This window comes from Budorcas taxicolor, chromosome 7 (assembly GCF_023091745.1).
Source record: "Budorcas taxicolor isolate Tak-1 chromosome 7, Takin1.1, whole genome shotgun sequence".
NCBI classification, from domain to species: domain Eukaryota; kingdom Metazoa; phylum Chordata; class Mammalia; order Artiodactyla; family Bovidae; genus Budorcas; species Budorcas taxicolor.
In genome coordinates this window covers 71394824-71412117 of record NC_068916.1, presented here as the reverse complement: position 1 = coordinate 71412117, position 17294 = coordinate 71394824, and the positions used below count along the sequence as shown (strand labels likewise).

Sequence of the window (17294 nt, the reverse complement as noted above, 5' to 3'; positions counted from 1 at the left end):
GAAGGGGCTGTATACGAATACATACTTACAGCTGATTCATGTTGAGCAGCAGAAACAACACAATATTGTAAGACAATTATCCTCCAATAAAATTTTTAAAAATAGGGAGTTGGCTAAATAAATATGGTGTATCTACCAAAGAGTTGTATCCACTCTATTTAAAACGATGCTAAAGAATGTTTCATTGCAGCTTTCAAGATCTTCTAGATATTTTAAAAAGGGAAATAACACTATAAAATACATGTTTTCATGTAATTCCTATTTTTTTAAAAAAAGTGAAAGCAACACACTAAGAAAAGTAATGTACAAAACGGAGATGTAACTATGTGAGATGTTTCTTAAATTTTCTCATCTGTGCTTCTACATTTAAAAAGTAATTCACATGTATTGCTTTTACAAAAAGAAGGAAAGTGTTTGAGAGAGAGAGAGAGAGAAAGGAAGAAAGGGGAGGAGGAGGAGAAAGAAAAAAGGAAAGGAGGTCAGCAAGCAGGGGTTCATAAACATCTTCCTACCAAGCTGCTTCTCTACGAATTTTTCTGCTCTGCTTTCTTCAAAACCTCTGCTGAGAAAAACACCAGCCGTGCTGCTACTGATGCTAGTAAAAGATTCTAGATAAAAGCCCAGGAACATATATCCCATGCATTAACAGAGAATAAACATTTACAGATCAAAGATAAATGGAATTTAACTAATTTTAAGCAAAAAAAAGTACTTTGTCTTTCCTATGTGCTCCTAAAAGTATGATGAAAATAACCAAAAGCTTTCAACTAAGCAGAATGATCCAGAGCAAGTTGTAATATAATCTTCTTCAAAAAGCATCCTGAGAAAAAATATAGTTTATAGAAAATAGTATTAGGGGAAAAAAAAAAAGAAAGAAAATAGTATTAGGGAAGTGATTTTGCAGAGCAGAACTATTTGAGATCACAACCTGGGTCTGGTAAAAAAAAAACAACATGGTGTAACGTTGAAGCAGTGGATCCAGAACCAGACTGCCTACATTGAATTCATGTGCTTTCACTTTTCAAGAAGGCAACTTCATTTCATTTGGTCTCTGTTGCCTCATCCTGGGATAGAAAAAAATAGCAGTCCTTCATAGGGTTTTCATTAGCACTAAGTGAGTTTGATGCATATAGAATGTCTACAACTATAGTCAACATACAGTAGGTACTCCAAACATACATAATTGAAGATTTTACTAGGCACTTACTATATACTGGCTGCCTAGCATCCATTTCCCTTCCAAACACGCCTTTGTGAAATCACTGCTCCCCTGTTCTCATCCCTTCTATTTTGAATGGAATTGATCCTACTCTCCCTTTCGAATGTGGTTGCTGACTGACTTAAACCACTCTTCTGAACAATGAAGACTGGTTCAGGAAAGGGCACATGACCCTATTCAGGCCAATTAAAGAGAAGCAATTCTGAGACTCAATGTTGTTGTTCAGTCACTAAGTCATGTCCGACTCCTTGCGACCCCAAGGACTGCAGCATGCCAGGCCTCCCTGTCCCTCGCTGTCTCCTGGAGTTTGAACAAGTTTATGTCCACTGAGTCAGTGATGTTATCCAACCATCTGCCTTCAATCTTTCCCAGCATTGGGGAGACTCAGTCCAGAATCCTCTCTCCCCACCTGGAAGATGTAGTATATGCATATGGGTCTGCAGCTGCCACAGACATTTAGTGACCATAAGGGGAGTCTGGAGCTGCCAGAGGGCCTCATGTAAGAGCTGAAAATTAAGCCATCATTTAAAAAGCCCTTGATGATATCACTGGAGTCCCTGGACTGGTCCTTACCTTAGGCTAGCCCTACTACTAAACAACTCAATTATGTGAAGCAACAAACTGTGTGTTACTTAAGCCAGATTGCTTTGGCTTTCTGTAGCTTGCACATGAGAAGGACTAATCGATTTCTTTTCTGAGGTAAACAGTCCTTTGCATTTCTTTCCCTGGAACCATGTTCCAGGCATTCTCTACATCAATTAAATTTAATTGAGTCTCAGGCTATCATTCTATGAAGAAAATGAAAGAAAACAAGCCTTCAGCTTCCTTAATCCTTTCCTACCTCAACTATTTCAACCCACCCCAATTTCCAAGGTACCCTCCAAAACCAACAACATGACTTGAAAAATGGTCCAGGTATTAGCAAAAAGAAAAACATAGAGAATAGTCAGGGACTTCCCTGGTGTTTCAGTGGCTAAGTCTTTACCTTCCAATGCAAGGGGTGCAGGTTTGATCCCTGGTCCCGGAGATAAGATCCTACATGCCTCATGGCCAAAATGCCAAAATATAAAACAGAAGCAATATTGTAACAAATCCAAAAAGACTTTAAAAATGGTTCACATAAAAAAAAAAAAAAACCTCGAGTCAAATGCATAAAATTCTATGTTGTGTGTATATATATGTGTCTTTTAACGTGGTTAATTACCAAGAAGGAAAACAAGAAATATGCATATGGTGACAATATTCTTAACCACTTTGACAAAATTCTACCACAAAGTTGATGTTTTCAGGATGTTTTGATGAGCTACTTGAAGGACAGGGCACGTTATCACTCAGCTTTGAATCGCCAGGGCACCCAGGCCATTGTCTCCCACATAACAGATCCCAACCATCACGTGTCAAATTGAAATGCCCACCCTGTAGGCCACACCCTGTTCAAACCACAACTTCAACCATTTTTATGAGTACCTACTGTTCACCAGGGGCTTTGCTAGGCAATTCACACATAATTTCTTAGATAATTTACTTCAGAGCGTATGTGCATGGGTAAATAGCGAACTTCCATTCCTATTTATAGAGGAGGAAACAAGGTCAGAAAATTTGCCCCAGGGGCCACGCAGGTAGTAAATGAGGGCACTAAGATTAGAACCCTAGCCTAATATGTAAAAGACACATCACAGTGAAACACACATCACATGAGTATCAGTAGAAGAACAAAAGGTCATGTGGTTACAAGATTTAAAGGTTAAGGGCAAAGATACTTCAGAGGCGAGAGGCAGCATGATGTAGAGGAAAAAAGGCACACACGCTCACACAGCTCTGCTATGATGGAACTTCATGAGCTTAAACAAGATAGTCCATTCATTTGTTTCATCAATAAATACTCTTTAAGGGTCTGTGGCCGTGCTCAGCCACTCAATCCTGTCTGACTCTTTGCGACCCTATGGACTGTACCCCACCAGGCTCCTCTGTCCATGGGATTCTCCAGGCAAGGATACTTGGAGTTGCCATTTACTTCTCCAGGGGATCTTCCTGACCCAAGGATTGAACTCCTGACTCCTGCAATAGCAGGTGGATTCTTTACCACTGAGCCACCTGAGAAGCCCTCATTAAGGGTCTACTGTGTGCTTAATACTCAGGAAAGAACAGTAAATAAAACAAACATGGTCCCTCTCCTTGTGGAATTTACAACTCCATGAAGATCCTAGAAGTGGACCTTCAGGATCACCTAGTCCAATTCCCTCTTTGACAGATGCAAAGATTGAAACCCAGAGACGGGGAGAGACTTGCTCAGAATTTACAGTCAGTCAGTCAATGGCCAAGCTGGACTAAATCCCAGCTCGTCATAGGACCCACTGCAGTGCTTCACAAACAGGAAGAAGATTAACTGTCTTCCCTCACCCCATAGGATTCCCAAAACAGCTGAGATAAGAGTGTCTAAAAGCAGTCAAGAGACATAAAAAGATGTTCATTATGGCACTGTTAGAAGTAGCATACACAAAGACACACATACACAGGCACACACACACACATACACTAAAAACAAATGCCCCCCAAGTAGTAAGTTGTTAAATAAACTGTGCCACATTCGTATGATGAATGCTTTTGCTATTAAAAATAATAATTGGGAACGCATGTACACCCGTGGTGGATTCATGTCAATGTATGGCAAAACCAATACAGTATTGTAAAATAAAATAAAGTAATAAAAAAAAAAAACATAATGTTGAAGAAACCTAAAAAAAAAAAAGAATTTATAATACAATGCTGCAGAGAATTAGTTCTAGCAGATATCTTTTATTTTACAGTATTGGGAATGCTTTCAACATTTCACCATTATGTTTGATGTTTATGGTGGGTTTTGGTAGTTACCCTCTGATCAGATTAAGCAATATTATTTCTAGCATTGCCTTCTATGTTTTTTGATGTCATAAAAAGATAATACATTTTATAAAAAATGATTTTCTCATCTACCAAGATGATCATGTCATTTTTCTGCTTTAATGTATTCATGGTATATATATTCAATAAATTTTTTGTTTTCTGATTTAAAATTAATAATAATAATAATAATAATAAAATTTAATTTTATTGGCTCGGTCTACAGAATAGCCATGGTGCTTTATGAAGCATGGGGGAAAGTAACTTGCAGACTAATGAACATAATCCCATTTCTTGCTGGCTTCTTGCTTTTAAGGAGAAAACATAGATGGATTTATAAGTTTTATATACTCATGTTTAAACATAGCAAAATATGTAGAAAAGATATACATCATTGGTTTTCTTAAAGGGTAGAGATGGAAGACAGAAGGGACCATTATTAACTTTTTCTTTATATTCAAATTTTTTTATCATCTGACTTGGCACAGACATGTATGCTTTTTATTTTTGATCATTCTTTTTTGAATAGGTAATATAATCACATGGCTCTAAATTCAGAAGAGACAAAAGCGTATAAATAAAGGATGTCCTCCTCTCGCCACCCTCCAGAGAATCCAAGTCCCCATGGGCTATCAGTTTCCTATGCACTTTCAGACATAGTTAACACAAAAACAGAGATCTACATGCTACAGATACTGCACTTTGCATTTTTTTACTTGATAATATAACTTCTCCCACTCCAGTCCTCTTGCCTGGAAAATCCCATGGAGGGGGGAGCCTGATAGGCTATAGTCCCTGGGGTTGTGAAGAGTTGGACATGACTGAGCAACTTCACCTTCACTTTTCACTTTCATGCATTGGAGGAGGAAATGGCAACCCACTCCAGTGTTCTTACCTGGAGAATCCCAGGGACAGAGGAGCCTGGTGGGCTGCTGTCTATGGAGTAACACAGAGTAAGACACGACTGATGCGACTTAGCAGCAGCAGCAGCAATATAACTTGTATATGCTATTGTCTCAGTCAACTCAGGTGGCTGTAACAGAATACCAGAGACTGGGTGGTTTAAGCAACAAACATTTCGTTCTCACAGCGCTGGAGGCTGGAAGTCGAAGATCAGGGCACCAGCAAGGTCTGGTTCTTGAAAAGGACCCTCCTCCTAGTTTGCAGACGGACCTCTTTTTGCTGTATACTTAGGTGATGGAGCAGAGAGAAAAAAGCGAGTTCTCCCTCTCTCTACTTACAAGGGCACTAATCTCATGAGGGCTCTACCTTTGTTACCCAATTACCTCCCTAAGGCTCTACACTGGGGATTAGGTTTCAACATACAAATTTTGGAAGGACATGAACATTCAGTACATTGCATACAGTATCATATCCATACAGAACAAGCTTTCTTTTCTACAGCTGTGTTTGTTTAACCAGTTCCTTACTGATGGGCATCTAGGTTGTTAACAGTCTTTGTTCAAATGACCAATGCTAAAAAGACTACTTTAAATTATTATTTTAAAACTACATCAGATCATGCTACTCCTTTACTCAAAAATCTCCACTGGAACCTGGTCTCATTTAGAGCAAAATTAAAATCCCTCTGATGGCCTACACAGCCCAGGGCAACGTGCACCCAACCCACCACCTCTCAGTTCTGGGACCTCATATTCTACCATCAGCCCTGCCCTCTCCAGTAGGTGACAAAGGCCTCCTCGCTGTCCCTCAGAACTCTCCTCTCTACTGTCTCCACGGCTCACTCCTTCACCCACCTCAAGGCTTTGATCAACTCTCACCTTCTCAAGGAGGTGCCCACATGTTAAACAGCCCACACACTTCAGTATTTCCTGTCTTATCCACTCCCCACTATTTTTTCCCATACAATTCATCATCTTCTAACACACAACTTATTATCCTCATTGTCATCTGTCTTCTCCAAACAAATGTAAGCTCCTCAAGGGGAGGAATTTGTGTCTGTCTTGTTCACTGATGTCCCCAGTACCTTGAATATAGTCACTGGCACACAGGGTGAGTTTACTGAGTGTTCGTTGAATACATACGAATGAATTGCACGTGTGTGTGAGCATCTTTTGTTACACATATACTTTCAACAATTAGAGGATGTTAAGCTGTAGGAAAAAGGAAAGGCGCACTATTTGGAGGAGGGAGCAGGGGAGTCAAAGATATGAATATGCATATAACCTAGCACATATTTCATGAGATCTGTGTCACTCTACACACATATCTCAGACAATCCTCACAATAATCTGTGACTTAAGTACTGTTGTTACCCCTTTTAGGGTTGAAGGAACTTGAGCAAAAACCAGCACAGTGAGGTATCCACAGTCACACAGTGGGAAGGGGGAAGAATCCACTGTGGGATCCAAACACAGCAGCCTGGGTCCAGAACATGCTCTTATCTCCCCAGCTTCAACTTTGATTTCCTCTCAGGCTAGAGGCCTTTGTAATGCAAGCGGAAGCCCAGAAAGCCACTAATAATCACCAAACTCCTTAACTGTATTTCCGCAGGTGCACTGGGAGAATCACACACCTGTCCAGGCTAAAGGCCTAATGAGATTTAAGTAACTCACTCAGGCTCCCACTGCTCTGTGTAGTGGACGTGAGTGAAGACATTGCTTGTTCCTGAGCTTATCCTCCAAGCACCACACCACACTGCCCACACTTGGGCCAGAATGAAGAAAAAATAAACAGGAAGGTTGCATGCATGTGAAGACCAAGGAGTGCCCAGAAGTTTCCTTGTCCCCAAGGACTCACATCACCACCAAAGCCGCACTGCATGCTCGCTGGAAAGTTCTGACTTACAAGGTTCTTTCAACAGGAAATGTTGCCAGCTCAGATCTTACCTAGGTCAGTGCGGTGTCTGGGAGTTCTCCAAGCTATGTCAACAGGGCACGAGACAGATAATACCAGGGCCAGCCTTGAAATATTATCTAAGAGACAGCTGACTGGACCATCCAAATGTCTGAATTATGGGCAGTGTCAGCACACATTTGGCCCCTGAGACCCACTGACTGTTGCTCTCCACATCTACCAGGATATCATAAATCACAGTTCTATCCGGGCGGCGCATCCTTTCAGGGCAGGATATAGCCACCATTCAACAGGACCTTGACCTAGAGTAGGTTCATGAGTCTCCTGATGCTGCCTGTTTTCACTTTGAAATAAAAATGAAGCACTGGGGCTATATTTGTTTACAGGCGGCTGCCTAGGGTTTCACTTACTTAAAAATGCCACTAGCCTGAGAGTTGGCTGCTGCTGCTGCTGCTAAGTCGCTTCACTTGTGTCTGACTCTGCGCGACCCCATAGACGGCAGCCCACCAGGCTCCCCCAACCCTGGGATTCTCCAGGCAAGAATACTGGAGTGGGTTGCCATTTCCTTCTCCAATGCATGAAAGTGAAAAGTGAAAGTGAAGTTGCTCAGTTGTGTCTGACTCTTAGCAACCCCATGGACTGCAGCCCATCAGGCTCCTCCGTCCATGGAGTTTTCCAGGCAAGAGTACTGGAGTGGAGTGCCATTGCCTTCTCCAGTGAGAGTTGGCAGACCTGCGTTAAGATGATATCATGACAGTCACATGACATCTCTCCGAGTCTCAGTTTCTTCATCTGTAGGGAGGGTGGCTGGAATAAGGGCTGTGAATTCAGGCTCTGTGTACTCTGAGCTCTGATCTTGGCCAAGCCCAGACCAGGGACCCCTGTTCTTCCTGCTACCCCATTCCTCATTCTAGCCTCTATCAAAGGCAGGCTAAGCCCAGGTTTTGGGTCTCAGAAAAAGCAGGGCAACCAAGAAAGGAATGTCTTTAAAAAAAATAGTTTCACCCCTCTGCCTTTAGAGCAGGAGCTACTCTAGTCGCAGTGGGCAGGCTTCTCATTGCAAGCTTCTCTTGTTGAGGAGCACGGGCTCTAGGGCACACGGGTTTTGTAGTTGTGATGCTGGGCTCTGCAGTTGTGGTGCACAGGCTTAGTTGCCCCGAGGCATGTGGAATCTTCTGCACCAGGGGTCAAACCCATGTCCTTTGCACTTGCAGGTGTATTCTTTACCACTGGACCACCAGGGAAATCCAGGAATGTCTTAAAAGCAAAAGATAATTCAATAAAAACACCACAGTGAAAAAACATCTGAACATTTTTGTTATATTAAGTAATGATTTTTACTAACGGGGGAGAAGCATTATCTTCCCATGTTTTTAACCTTCCAATCAAGGTTCTAAAAATGTAGAGGCTTCTGACTGCCTCCCTTTCTCCCTCCTTCCCTCCCTTCATTCGAGAAGATTCATAAAAACCTCTGTGTCTTAGTCTCCTATTTTTAAAAGGGAAGCAATTACCCAGAGTTATCTCATAAAGTACACATTTGCATGTAAGGGGATACAAATCACTTACCATGAGGGTAAAGAAGTGTGTGCAAGGGTATTCTTCACAGCATTGTTTGTAATAGCAAAAAAGGGGAAATAAACTAAATACCCATCAATATAAGTGCTCATCAAACCAAACCTGGCACATCCATTCTACAGAACACTAAAGTGCTCTTTGAGTGACCGCCACAGACCTGCATGTGAGGAATGGAATCCTCCAGAACCCATTTCTAAATGAAAACAACAAGATGCAGAGCAATGCACAGTAGGCTCCCACTTGTGTGTCTTTTAAAGAAACCCATATTCACGTATGCTGATTTATACATGAAATATTTCTGGGACGATAAGCAAGAAACTGTTACTAGTGGTTGTCTCTGGGGATTAGACTAGGCAGCCTGACAGGGAGTGAACCTTCATTTTCATTCTATATGCTCTTGCACTAAATATTTTTTATTAGTCACATGCAGCACTTCTATTTAAATAAACAAAAGGCTCGCATTTATGTACGATATTGTTATCAATACTAATGGTAGAAGAAATGAAAGATTATAATGTCAAGACCAAGTGGAAAGCATTCATCTGAAAGATTGTTAGAGCATTCGCTATGTGCAAAGCGACATATCTAGGAGCAGCTACCCACTCAGGTCCTTCTAGGCACCAGCTCAAGCTCTGAAGGGAGGTGGGGCGATTCCAGGTACACCAAGAATCTACCACTTCCTGGCTGGGCAACTATGCGACAATCAAGTCACCTCTCTGAACCTCTTTCTTCTGCAAAATTAGGATATTTAAAGGACTTACTTCCCCCACTCACCCGCAAAGAGCTGTGGTGAAGACTAAAGTAGATAAAGGCAGGTGAGATGCCCAGCCCTGGTCCTTGTTAATGGTTATGGTTATGAGAGGTGTCTTTCTTTATCTGAACACCAGCCACTCACTCCTTCAAAGTAAGGAACCTCTTAATTCTTGATAACCGACTGTCCCTCCCTGCCCAAAGATGATATATGAACTCAGAAACAGAACAAAACAGATTCAGAAAGTAAGGGATATCTTTAGTCTTAAGAAACTTAAAAGAAGAATCTGAGCTAAGCTTCACAAGATAAATAGGCAGATTCAATAGGTATGGGTGTGGGGTAGATTCCTTGCAAAAGAGCAAAAAGGATGAAAAAATAAAGCAATAAAGATGCCTGAGGAATGGCCAAGAGCCCACCATGGGTACCTCCATCACAGGAGCCCACTGGACCCATCAGGGCAAGATTTCATATGCTGTGATGAGGAGATTCCAGTACAAAGTAGGTACTGCGACTTGAGGAGCGATGGATTTTCCTGACCCAACACAGAGGTATCGGCAGTGATAATAGAAATGAGAGGAGGGACCCTGACAGATCTCAGACTTGGAGACCTCTTAGATGTTTAGCTGGGGAAGATGAGGAAGAAGCTCAAGATAAAATCCAGAGTTATGGTTAAGGCAATAAATCTGAGCGCTCCATAACAGAGGGAGGCGGGTGGGTACATGTGAGCTTGTATAATGTTGCCAAACACAATTCACCCTTTTTGTTTTCATTTCCAAACTATCAAATGTGAGCCAGCTTTTCTTTAATTCATCCAATAAATCTTTATTGAGCACTTATTGTACATTAAGGACTACGATATAAGCCAGGAATATAACAGTAAAGTAAGTACAGCGCTTCATCTCACAGCCCTTAACATGTGCCATGCAGTGCAGGCAGGGTAACAGCCCATCAAAACCTTGCTAGGCCAGGAGAATTCATAGCACATTGGCATTTCAGGTAGGGACATCTACTCCAAGCTTGGGCGGCAGTGAAGGCTTAGGAAGTGACTTCAAAGCTGAGAACAGAAAGAAAGAGAGGCAGGATTTAAGAAGACAAAGAACCAGGAGAGAATGTTTTAAGCAGAGTAGACAGGAGATACTATGATCACCAGATCTGGAGGAGGTGAAGAGGTGCGGCATGGCTGTACAGAGACTGGGAAGAGGGGTGTGGACAGAGACGAGGCACAGTGGGACCAGATCACGACAGAAGGTGTTATGCCTGCACGCAAAGGCATCACTCCCTGGGCATTTCTCAGCACCAGCTTCACAGAGCACAAACCCTGCTCCTAAAGCTCCAGTCTCCAGTCTGGGAGAATTGCCTCCAGGTACAGGGCTTGGGAGCACCTACCAAACCCTGTGCAGAAGCACTATTCTGGCCAATGAGTTAGAATCAAGTCTGGATTTGAGAACGATGACTTTGCCTTTTGCATCAGATTTCTAAATAGGAATTTTTCTCAGCCCCATCAATATCATGTGCACTGAGTTCCCCCTTTCACTCCCTTAAAAAAAAAAAAAAAACACCTCAGGCAAAATCCACATGAAGGTGGATATCCTGGTGTGATGAGGTGGGATATTCATAAGTATACAACCTTGTCTGCAGATTTCTCCCATCCTTCATCTGACAATAATAACAACCTCCAAGGCCCTGACAACATTATCTCAGTCTCAGGATACAGAATATAAGAGCCATTTAATTTGATGTTGGTTCTGATACTGGAAAATATTTTTCAACTTGCTCAAAGTCATCCAGCAATTTGTGGATCTAAAGGCAGAGCAGTTTGATTTATTCCCTTTTTCTACTTATCTTTCCCATTCTTCTCACCATTCATTTATTTCTTTCCTTTCCCATTCTCAGTAGCACATAATAGAGACATATTCGTTTGCCTTAAGCAGTGGGGGTAGGGCAGAAAGTGCAAGGGAAATAATAAGGCCATTCATATCGGGGAACTTAAGACCTACAGCTGGGCAGCAAGAAGAGCTGGAGCATTCCACACACTGGCCCTGGGTCCATGGAAGCCCCTCGGAGACTAGCAGGAAATTCTTGCCCACCCCCCATCCCCAACCCCCAGCCGGTCCTGCCATTCCTCAGCTTCAACTGTTTTCAGGAAGTGTATTCCCTCTCCTCCCACTACCAACCAGTTTTACAGTAGTGTTTTTCACATTTTGACCCTTGGGTCATTAAAGAGATAGGACAAGTAGGTGGAATTCATGACCTCAGGCAGATTCCAGGCTGGATATAGAATAACTATGAGAACCCGGAGAGGAGGGGACCTATGTATACCTATGGCTGATTCATGTTGATGTTTGGCAGAAACCAACACAACACTGTAAAGCAATTATCCTTCAATTAAAAATAAGTAATTTTTTTTAAAAAAGAATAACCAGAGAGAACAGAATATGGACTAAAGATGAGGTGACAGTATTGTTGTATCAATGTTACATTTCCTGAATTTGATCACTCCACTGTGGTCATGTAAGAAAACAGCCTTCTTTTAGGAAATATACTCTGAAGGATTTAAGGGGCTTGGTGTAAATTACTCTCAAATAGTCCAAGGGAAAAAAGCGTGTGTGTTTGTTGTTGGGGGGCTGGGGCAAATATGGCAAAATGTTTACAACTGGTTTAAATCTGGCTAAAGAGTGTTTGGAATTTTTTACAACTATTCTTGCAACTTTTAAGTTTGAAAATATATTTAAGTTATAAATAAAATTAATTTTTAAAAAGCCCCAAAATATGGTCCTGGACCAGATGCATCTGAATCTTCCAGAGACTGGTTTAAAAATACTGTACTGGCAGATGCCTCAGAAGGGGACCTCAAATACATGCAGAACAGTGTCCCATACAGACAGTGACAGCTGTCAGATGGGATCCACAGGTGGAGAAGGCCTTGCGCCTTCTGCCATGCGAACACAAGGACTGGGAAGATGAAAATGTAGGAGATGAAGATGATCGTGAGAGAATATAGGAGGTTGGAGACTGCGTGCCACCACGAACATGGCAGTCTCATTGACATAAGTATCTGAGCAGGACAGGACAAAGAGAGGTTGGTTCTCACAGTAAAAGTGGTTGATTTCATTGGGTCCACAGAAGGAGAGACAGAGCATCAGAATGGTCTGTGCAAAACCATTTGCAAAGCCATAAATATAAAGAGTGAGTGGGCATCCCTAGTGGTTCAGTGGGTAAAGCATCTGCCTGCAATGCAGGAGGTCCGAGTTCAATACCTGGGTCAGGAAGATCCCCTGGAGAAGGAAATGGCAACCCACTATAGTATTCTTGCTTGGGAAATCCCATGGGTCAGAAAGGACTTAGCGACTAAACCTACCTACCTACCTAATTATAAGGAGTAGCATGAGAGAGAGACAGACACACTGAGACATTTTACTGCCTAAAAACCAGGGTTTGCAGATGGCCACGTAGCGGTCATAAACCATCACTGTAAGCATATAGCAATCTGTGAGCCCCAAGGAAATGAAAAAGTCAAACTGTATAAAGCAATCAAGGAAGGAAATGGATTTCCTTTTGGATAAGAGAGCGACATTGGTGTCACTCCAGCATCAGCATCTAAGAAATGACGTTGGTGGCATTACAGAGATCTACAAAGGAAAGGTAGCTGAAGTACAATGGAGTGTGAAGTTCTGAGTCACTTCTGATTAACAAAACCATGCTCACATTGCTGATGACTGCGATCACATAGATGACTAGGACGATCACGAAAAGAATAGGCTGCAGCTCAGCTCAATATGTCAGTCCCAGGAGCACAAACTCAGTCACCTCTGTGTAGGGTTCTTTAACATTGTGTTTGCTCAGCTTCTAATGAGGTCTCAAGTAAAGAAAGTAAAAATGAAAAACAAAAAAAAAACAAAAAAACACTGTACTGGCTCCCAAGCCCCAACCCAGGACACTGGAACCTACATCTCCAGGGCTGAGGTCTAGGAATGGCCTGTCAAGTAAGGATTGGGAAAGAATGAAAAGAGCGTCAGTGAGTTATAAGTCCCCAAAGCGGGCGGAGGGAATGGGGACAGGAAGAAAAAAACTAAAGAAATAATGGATGAAAATTTTCTAAATTTGACAAAAACTATAAACACAGAGATCCAAGAAACTCAGCAAACCCCAAACACAACAAACATGAAGAAAAACACAGGAAGGTACATCATAATCTAATTATGCAAAATCAGTGAGAAGAGAGGAGGGAGGAAGCAGCTAGCAAAAAACAGACATTACCCACAAGGTGACAAGGATAAGAAAAATAGCACATTTCTCTTTATTGAAGAAAAGAAAAATGCAAGAACAGAAGACAGTGGAGCAGCACTTTTAAGCACTGAAAGGAATAGACCTGCCAACTGAGAATCTGGAGATAAAGATTTTTTCCAGAGGTACAAAAGCTGAAAGGATTCATCATCTGCTGACCCAGGCTACAGGAAATGTTAAAGAAAGTTCTGCAGGCAGAAGGGAAAAGACACCAGGTGGCAATCTGGATCTACACAAAGGAAGAGCACTGAGAAAAATAATGTTTTCTTGTTATTTAAATCTCTTTAGAAAATAATTGACTGTTTAACAAAAATATTGACAATGTACAATAGGGTTCATAATATATTAGAAAGTACAAAATTATGACACCAATAGCACAAAGGGAGGGTCAGGAGAAATGGCAATATATCGTTCAAGGCTCATACTATATATGAAGTGATACATCACTTGCAAGTAAATGGTGATAAGTTAAAGATGTATACTATAAACTCAGAGCCACCACTTAAAAAAGAGTTATCGAAAAAGTCCATTTAAAAAGAAAATCCTCAATCCAAAAGAAGACAGAAAAGAGATCAAAGAACAGATGAAATAAGTAGAAAACAAATATTAATAGCAAGATAACAGACGATCACCTCTACAGAAAAGTTGCAAGAATAGAGAACTTAAGTATACTCTTCATACAGATTCACCAATTTTTAAAGTCATTTCATATTTGCTGTATCACTCTCTCTACATACATTTTTTTCTGAACCTTTTGACACTATATTATAGACATCATACTCTTTATGCATAAACACTTTCACATATATTTATATCCTAAGAACAAGGAAATTCTCCTACATAACCACAGTCAAGTTACCAAACCCAGGAAATTTAACAATGATGCAATACTCTTACCTTAAAAAAAAAAAAGTACGTTACAAAATTTCATCATTGCCCTAGTCGTGTTCCTTAGAATAGCTTTTTCCCAATCAGGGTTTTGATCCCAATGACACATTGCATTTAATTGTTATATATCTTCAATGCACAGATTCAATAGCCCTTTTTTGTCTTGCTTGACCTTGCCATGTTTTGAAGAGTACCGGTCAGTTGGGTGTTATTGCTGTTGTTTAGTTTGGTTTGGGTGAAGAACCTCCCTCAAACTGTGGCTCTCTGATAAAAATAATTTTCTTTTACTCTAAATCATGACACTGCTTCCTACTGAATTAAAAGCCTTGTAAGGGCAGGAATTGTATGTGTCTTATTCACAGATGAGTTCTCAGTACCTAGAAGGTACCCAGCACATGGTACATATTTTTGGAAAGAACAAGTGGAGAAGGGCAGAGGGTGCCAAGAAAGAGAAAGAGAGGAGAGAAATGTAGAAGAAACCCTGGTGATATCACTAACACCTGTTGAGTTCTGCACATGCTAAGCATTCTTCTAAGCACTGTGTGAATGCACCAGCTCACTCATGGGATGGTCAGAATCTTAAGTCACTTAATTTCTGAGAACCTAGACCCTCCGTCAGTAAAATGAGGACAATCTGACATTCTGGGAATATCGGAGAAGCTAAGCGCAGCCTCAAAAAAAAAAAAAATGAGGAGGTGTGTCAAGGTTATCTGAAGGGACCTCCACAATGAGGGGGCCACGTAGAACAGCAGAGACCCATCTGGGGCAGCCAGAATAAAGGCAAGAAGTGGGTGGAAGCCACCCGTCATAGTGAATGCCAAGCTCTCCTTCCAGGCAGGGACCCTTAGAGCCACAGTTGGGGCTAAAAACACCCCATTTTTAGCACATGATGCTACCTCCTGGAGCAAAGGCGCAAAGGTGAAGTGAGTACTGTGGACATAACATGTCAGAAAGCAGAGAGAGAAAATGAAGGAGGAGCCCTGAGCAGCAGAGATAAGAGCTAGAGGAAGCGTTCCACGGATGTTCAAGTTCCTGGTTCCAGGCCATTGAAAGTCTGTCTTCCCTCCTGTCCTTACTTTCACGAAATGCCCTCCAGCCTTCAAGAGTTCTCTTTACTGAGGCTAACTCTGCTGGTTGCTGTGTCTGCAGAATGTCTGTTGATTTGGGAGGGCTGCCTGCAATGGTTTGGGGAAGTCCCCCACTTAAGAGTCTTGGTGGGAAACAGAGAAGTTGAAAATGTCAGTCACTCACTCTCCCAGGACCCTGCGCAGCTGGGATGGTCAAGCACATGATCCATGTGCAACCAACCAGATGTTACATGCAATGAAATGGAGCCCTCGAGGATTCATCTTAGTGGTTGGTGGCAACAGCTACACCTTCCATCCAGCATCACCAGTGGCAGCGAGGTAAGCTGGGATTGCTTGAAGGCAGTGGCATCCATGCTAGGCTGGGGCTGCATCATCACTCAGACTGCTATTCTGGCTGAGGCCTCACCTCCATTGTCACTGCTCTGCATCTCGTGCCTGTTCTGTAGCTTTCCTGACATTTCTGTGAACCACCTGACATGATTCTAATACATCACCTTCCTGCTTGAGTCAGCTGAATTGGTTTCTGTTGTCTGCAAACTAAGAACTCCAACAAATGCAATCACTTTCCACAAAAATCCTAACTCATTCAAGGATCTCAGTCTTGCCCAAGTCTTAAGTGCATATTTTGGTCTCTCAATGACCCCTCTCTCCAGTCACTAATTAATACTATCTACTGAGCCAACACAGAGAGAGTCAGCCTCAGGTCAAGTCTTTGGGCAGAGAATTTCCTGCTGGACTTTATATTTTGGTATGCAAGTATATGTTGCAAAGACTACATTTGGCCCAGGTCCCACTTTAGTGTGAACAGGAAAAGGTGTGGCCATCAACTGGGATGACTTGTGCAGGAAAAAACCTGCACAGCCGCATGCAAAGGCCCTGGTAGCTCAGCTCCTTCATGCCCCTGCTGGGCTGAGGTTCTTTGCTGGACTGTGAGGGAGAGTATGCTAAACACACATTTGTAAATGGACAGGTTCTTCATTTGCTTTAGGTTCAGCAGGAATGCCAACTTGGAAGGCATGGGCTTCATGGAAGCTTGCAAACTAAATAAAGCACAGAATCAGTGGTTTGCCACCTGGACTCCACGGAAGGATTTCCAGGGCTGTCTTGAAACAGCCTCAAATTTTATACAAAATGAGTGGGGACCTATGTTTTTTTGGAGACAGAATCTATATAACTCTCATCAGTTTGTCCAAAGGCTCTGTGACATCTACCCCACACGTACACAAATAAGTTGTAACTTAAAAACCACGGGTATGATCTAACCTTTATTTTACAAATAAGGAAAGGAAGAAACAAAAGTGTTAAGAAAGGTCAGAGAGCTCATTAGTGGTCAGGACAGAATGAAAATCCAGGTCTACAGCTCTAATAACAGATCTTTCTATGCTTCAGGGAGTTGTCACATGATCATCCCAAAAAAATGTCATCAGGAGAATTCCACCTGGTCAGGAATGTCCCAGCAGTGCCAGCAAGATCTCAAAGACAGCGATACTGCTCTTTCAAATGTCAGGCTCTGCTGCCCCAGCCACCTTGCCCAGCCCCACAAGGGCGAGAACAGGCCTGCCATGGTGACAGAGCAGGTCAGGGGCCATCAAGGGGAACTCTGTTCTTCTGCTATTCCCCACCTCAGCACGCCACACTCTCTCCTCGGTCCCACACGCACACATGCAGACACCTGCACCAAGGGGCCAGGCAGAGACGCAGGAAACCTGTGGGCTGGAAAGCCACAAGCTGCTCAGCTAAAGCTTTTAAAAAAAAATTATTTTTTTCAAAAGTCCTAAAACCCACACAAATA

At 42.1% G+C, this 17294-nt stretch overlaps 1 pseudogene; it reads right to left on the bottom strand.

Moving 5' to 3' along the window:
* Positions 1–11994: 11994 nt before the first annotated feature.
* Positions 11995–15914, bottom strand: LOC128051062 (olfactory receptor 1030-like; annotated as a pseudogene).
* Between the last annotated feature and the right edge of the window lie 1380 nt (positions 15915–17294).